This window comes from Colias croceus, chromosome 17 (genome assembly GCF_905220415.1).
Source record: "Colias croceus chromosome 17, ilColCroc2.1".
Taxonomy (NCBI): domain Eukaryota; kingdom Metazoa; phylum Arthropoda; class Insecta; order Lepidoptera; family Pieridae; genus Colias; species Colias croceus.
In genome coordinates, this window is record NC_059553.1 from 955,481 (window position 1) to 962,386 (window position 6,906).

Consider the following 6,906-nt stretch of genomic DNA (forward strand, 5'->3'; position numbering starts at 1 on the left):
TTGCATAGCTTCTATCGCGGGCCTTGAGCGAGGTGACCGAATCGAGAAATTCCGTAACGAAAAAACCTCACGCTCCCCACTCCGACGGGCGGAGGTGTGCCTTGAAGGCATAGCATGCAATAGCTTTACCGCGGCAGTCCCCGAGTGCAACACGCCGTTTTTTTTTCTCCTGTGCCCCGCGGTTTTACCCGCATTGATCCGCTACTGTGGGTCGGTTGATCGGTCGTGATGATATACAGCCTTCCTCGATAAGTGGGCTATCTAACACCGAAAGAATTTTTCAAATCGGACCAGTATTTCCTGATTAGCATTGCGTTGAAACAAACAAACAAATTCTTCAACTTTATAATATTGATATAGATAGGTAGATAATATTATAGTAAATATAGATTGTTTTACCTATTAATAGCATGCCTATTCCTCATTTTTGAAGTGAAATTTCTTTATCGGGGTTGGAAAAAAATTGAGTGCAACATTTTTTCGTTACGCGTGACATTTTTCCGTTACGCGCCATCTTTTTCTTATCCCTACCACGCGTGATTCGACGTATTTCTGTAAAGTTGCATATAGTAAATTATTTTTTGAAAAATAAGGTCATAAAGAAGTTTCACTTCTTACACTAGTACACGCACATAATATTTTAACTCATAGTGCAAGGCAATTTCAAACCAAAGGAGCATACAGTCAACTATCTAATTTACTTCTAAATTAGTACTAACGATACAGTGCAAGCAATGAGTACTACGCAGTACTCATAGCTTATTATTAGATAATTTGATGTAATCTAGTGTGAGGTGTGTACGAGGTCATTGAACTGCAATTGCACAATTGCACTTGTATTATTGCTCCCTGTAAGTGCTGTTTGATTTGGTCGTAATTTTTATTGTGTAACATATTGTATAGATTGATTTGTGAATTGTCGATCACAACTTATAATAATTATACATCGACGACGTACCTAATTTCTTTTATTTATTTTTTTTAATCTTTTTTTATTTAGGGATTTTTGTCCTAAAGGACGATGGCAATCCCATCGTACCTTGTACAAATATTTAACGCTTAACAAACTAAACTATTTGACAAAACAGCTTGCTCCATTTTCAAATATACTTTTGCTTAATTTTCGAATATTTTTTTCTAAGTCATAATACACTCACCGGCACGGAATCTTGGCCACTTACAAATTTGCCGATAAAAAAAGTTTGGAGTGTTTTTCACGATTTTTTTGTATGCAGATATGTTAACATATTATTTGTTTAATTTTATGGTAAGAAATTATTAAGTTTAAGAATAATCTTTTACCACTTTTTAAGAGTTTCTCGAAATTTGTGATTTGTGCGGTTAAGACGAAGTTACGAATTGTTCGTTTTAAACTTTTTTCGATATCGTTTATGCCGTTTTAAGATATTGTTATTGTTGTACTGTAGTCAATGATCATAACAAACAATAAAAAATGCCGTTAAAATCTGAACATCATGCTCAGGCCATCACAATGTTAGACCAATGACTGCCGCAACATAAAGTACCTAATGTACAGTACATACCACATTCAGCGATGCACTGTGCATGGAGAAGATACCAGGAGACTGGCAGCTACACGTGCAGACCAGAAAATGAAGGCGTGAGGTGCATATCAGCTCGAGAAGACCCCTTTATTGTTCAAGAGATACTCACAAATGGCTTTCTGACAGTTTTTGAGATACGCCAACGGCTTTAAAACACCAGGATAATAAATGTGAGTGAGCAATCTGTGAGAAGACTAATGAAGGAAGTTAATTTGAAGGTTTGCAGACCAGCACGCCGACCAGAACTCCTCAGATATCACAGAGAAGCACGTCTTCGTTTTGCACGAGAACATGAAAACTGGACCCACGCCCAGTGCGTTCGTGAAGTGTTCACAGATGACTGCTAAGGCACTTTACGAGCTTCTGATAGCCAAGAGTCAGTATAGAGGACACGAGAAGGGAGGTTTTCACCCATCACCACACTCAAATTCCGATTTTTCATAGAGGGTCAATAATGGTATGGGGAAGTATAAGTTCTGATGCTCGCACGGAGTTAGTTATTGTAGATAATGGCTTAAATTTAATCAGGTATATTGAGGAAATTCTCCAGGAACATGTTCAGCCCTATTACAGGTTTATCAGTGAAGAAAATTTGCTACTAATACACTATAACGCACGTCCGCGTGTCGTACGATGCGTATAAGAGTACCTTCAAGAGGTTATTATTGAAAAATTGGAGTGTCCAGCTCGTAGCCCGGATCTTAATCCAAGAGAACACACCTGTGACATGCTTAAAAGAAACATAAAGTTCGATTCCAACCCAGCACCAATGTAAGATGAGCTTAGAAATACAGCTGGGGCCGTTTGGTACACTATAGCTCAAGTAGACATCAAAAATGTCTTCTAGAGTATGCCAGACTGGATGCAAACATTGTTTAAGGCAAGAGAAGGAAACACCCTATATTAAAATATTCAAATTTTTTTTATGGAAACGTTATTTCTAATTTTTGTGCATTTTTTAAGAAATCATTTAAATTTCACAGGAAAAGCGTAAATTCTTGTTTAATTCATATCTACGCGGTAGTACTTCTTATAAACTTCCAATTATTACTAAAAGTTAGTAAAAACATTAAAGAAACTAGTTTTGATTAAATTTTTATTGAATTTTGTAGTAGAAAATAAATAGTGTTATTTTACGCAAAAATTTGCAGTGGCCAAGATTCCGTGCCGGTGAGTGTACATATATTGATTGTCCTTCTTTTATTTAACAAATAATAATTATAAATATAAAATCAATATTCATTGGTTATGCAAATAAAACAATCCTGTTATTATTAACAAAATAACATTCCAAATACTAAACTTCACCCCTTGTATCCTCAATGGCCAGTCTAAAGTATTCAAACATCGCTAAAAGAACACTAATTACAGTCCCTATACTAACCCATATTAAACACGCCTCTTGACTATGTCCACGAGCACTCAACATCTCAATGGCAGAGATTCAAGTACCCTACAGATACAGAATCGTAAACTACACTAGCAAACAGAATTAAACTTTTTGCACTATCAAAATCAACGATGTCAAAGAGTAATTTTAACAAACAAAATGACCTTCGCAATTCCGACTGAAATCTCATTAGAATGGGACAGCGGTTCTCAAAGTTTCGGTGGCGTACCCAAGGTTTTGAGTTATATGTTATACTGGCTGCTCCGCGCGGTTTCACCCCCGTGGCTCCACCCCTGTTGGTCGTAGCGTGATGATATATAGCCTATAACCTTTCTCGATAAATGGGCTATCTAACACTGAAAGAATTTTTCAAATCGGACCAGTAGTTCCCGAGATTAAACTCTTCAGCTTTATAATATTAGTATAGATCAATGATTGCTCCTCGAGAAGCTATAAGTAATATTACAATGTGAGTTTTACTAAGCTATGTTATTTGAATTATGAGCTTTATAATGATTGAAGAGTGTTTTTGGAAAATGTATTTAAAATTGTTTCACATAATACATAAGTGATTTCAAATATCACTAACTACTCTGTTGAATTGTATAGATTTTTTATTGCTTTCTTTAATCTGCTCTTTCTTTAATATCCACAGTTCTGGGAAAAAAACAAATACCTCTCTATAAGCTCACAAAGCAGACACTTTATGAAGCTGTTTAATCAATTAACAATTGCCAAGTTCTTTAGTTGCTCAAACGACAAACTATGGAGGTGTATCGCACTTGAGAACCACTGGCACATAGTATCCGAATCGAGTTAGTCGAAATTAAACTCCTGTAAGCCGGACACAGCCAAACATCTAAAAATAAAATAAACAATTCCGGTACTACTACGATATTAATGAATCCTGTTGAACTGCTGATTACTTGGTAATTCAGTATTGGGATTGGAATTACTAATTTTCTTGTAATAATGGTCTCAGGAATCACAGGTTTTTCGTGAACTGTGATCATAAACTAGCGCATGTGGAAGTAACACTATTTACCTTAATTTACCTGTATTTAAAGAGTTTTAATTTATTGTATTACAAATAGATTAGATTGAAAATATATCTATCTATGTTTTTACGATTAATAGTTTGCCATCCAGCGTTTGCCATCGTTGGAAATAAAAATTGTAAATATGTTACCTATCTGTTCCTTGAAGCTATTTTTTTGCAAGATAATTTCATCAATTGAAATATTATGTTTATGTCTTTATGCATATTATGTATACATTAGAGAATTTTCAATTATTCAACTTGAAAATGGTCTTTTACGGATAAAAATAGGATATTTCAAATTATATCATAATCCGTAAGAAATACGATTCATTCCAAAATAACTGGGTTAATTCTATCCGAAATCGCGTAAACATCACCGAAAATAAGAGCGATTTACGATGAATAATAGTAAGCGTTAGGGTTGTCACTTACCTACAGGTACCTATTTCAAAAAAATTAAGGTGTATAAATCTTTTAATCAGCATTTAATATTATAACGTCAGTAAGCCGAATTTATTAAACTTTAAACAAACTGATTTTTACTGAAGTTTTGCGCCTCTTTGTATATAATAATATATTGGCTCAAGGCAACTTAATCTTACACATAACGCTCTGAATACAATATGACGAAAGACTTTCCAGATATTTCAGCTCTTATACAACTTAATAAACATGCTGGCAACCCTGACTTCAACCGAACATATCGCGTAAACATAGAAATTCTGTATTTATGAACGTTTGTCCAGATTTAGTGGATTCTAAATCAATGGACGTATATCGCAACATAAGGAGCTGAAATCGGTTTTTGGTTCTAATAAACCCGAGTTTGATATTCGAGTCTTTTGATTGCGTTTCACGTTCCGAGTATCAAAATCCAAAATTACACGTATTCCGACTAGGTTTTGGTGTATACGAGTTTTCGCTGTGTATGTTGGTTGAACCTGTATCTAGACAAGATTTAAAACAAGCCTCTATTCCCGGCTCTCACTAGGTAGTCCTTTTTTATCGTTATTGGAATAGTTTATCTATTCCATTAATGGAATAGTTTATCTATTCCATTTTTGTGAGATAAAGTTGCAAAAAATCTACAAAATTTTCATCAAAAATGTTGCCCTTACTAATAATTAATTACGAAAGAAGTCACGAGCAGTTCTTTAAAATATAAAAAAAAATGTGTTTATTTTATTAATATTCATCACCAAAACAACAACTAATGTATTCAAATTGCAATATACGAAAAATGATGATTAACCCATTTCCAAGATAATAAATAAGTAAATCAAATCAATTCAAATGAGCCCTCAAACAACATGAATTCACGCGAGCGTAAAAATTGATACAATATAAAATACCCGGTATAGATTCATTTTTTATTCACAATATCACTCGGAACGCTACTAAATTATTCGTAAACACACACGTCTTGTCGGTGCGACGTGTCACAATCAAATGAAGCTATTAATTTTATTTTTTGCTTTTTTTTGTTAAGGCAACGACTTCTTTCCAGTGTCAAATTTAAAAGCATTGCGTATTAAAGAATTATGCGAGTTCTTTTTGTCTATGCCTGTTGAATTATGTGGCAGTGTGTGTGTTTAAATTTTGACAGTTCCCGAGTGTTCCGTTGACACTTGCTTTTCCGTTCGGAAATAAATGTCACGATGTAAGTGGAGTATCATTAATTTAACAGGGTGTTTAGATTTCAGAAATAACTGCTAATAAGAATCTTTATGTATTTATATACCTGCTAACGATAGATTGTTAGCCGCTGCTTTACTTGCATTGTATCTAGGTACAGTCATCCGTTAATTATTTGAATTATTAGAAAATCAGATATCTTTAACCAAACATATAATACACTCATATAAATTTGATCTATGTTAAATTCGAATGTCGAAAAAGAAGCGGACTCTATTGCTCATTAATATTTTTTGAGTGACCTTATCAACTAGTTTTGAAAAAAAAACAAGAATTTCGGCTTTGAAAAATTACTTAGTGTGGAATTTATTTCATACGATTAATATATTATAAAATAGATAACCAACATTTTGGTTTACATTACATTATATTTAATGATTCACTGATTAGATGATTAAGATCTATTAAATAACAAATTGAACTATCAAGCAATAAGAATACTTGTTATCTAAATTAAAATAGCAAATATTGAAATTATTGAAATTAAAATAAAAAAATATGCATTAAATAAATTAAAAAAAATATCGACGAGGATGGGATTCGAACCCACGCGTGCAGAGCACATTGGATTAGCAGTCCAACGCCTTAACCACTCGGCCACCTCGTCATGTGTGGCCCGACCCAAATATAGATATACTAACTATATATATAGTCAAATCGTTAGAATTTTGGTGGTACAATTTTTTTTGCGGTTTATTATAATTTTATTATGGTTACTTTTAATTGAAACAAATACATAATATTATGTTAATTTGATGGGATTGGTTATTGATTAGTGTGTAAATTAAATATGTATATAGATATTATGTAGTAGGTATGTATATTAACATTATAGATGCGAAAGTCTGTCTGTTTTGCTTTTACGAACTACTGTACCGATTTAGATGTTATTTACTATATAAAAATAGTTGTATACCCAAACATAGGATGAATTTTACAGTAAGAAAGTTTTTTCCCACGGCTTTGTCTGCATAGCTGTTGAATGATCAATAATGAGTCAATTATATTTTTAAATATATTCGGAGCATAAATTAATATTGCGGTAACTTGTCTATAAGCATGTTATATTATGTACTGAATAGTGTGAAAATGGCTTAACCGATTTGGATAAAAGTAGGTAATTACTTACATTGAATCTCTACAAATTTATTATTCTATACTCTATACTTATAGTTCTATACTAGCTGTTCTCCGCGGTTTTACTTGGATTTCTC

At 33.3% G+C, this 6,906-nt stretch overlaps 1 non-coding gene across 1 annotated transcript; it reads right to left on the bottom strand.

Moving 5' to 3' along the window:
* Nucleotides 1-6,217: 6,217 nt before the first annotated feature.
* On the bottom strand, nucleotides 6,218-6,299 carry Trnas-gcu. The gene has a single exon. It is a non-coding gene; the product is annotated as a tRNA-Ser (tRNA).
* Between the last annotated feature and the right edge of the window lie 607 nt (nucleotides 6,300-6,906).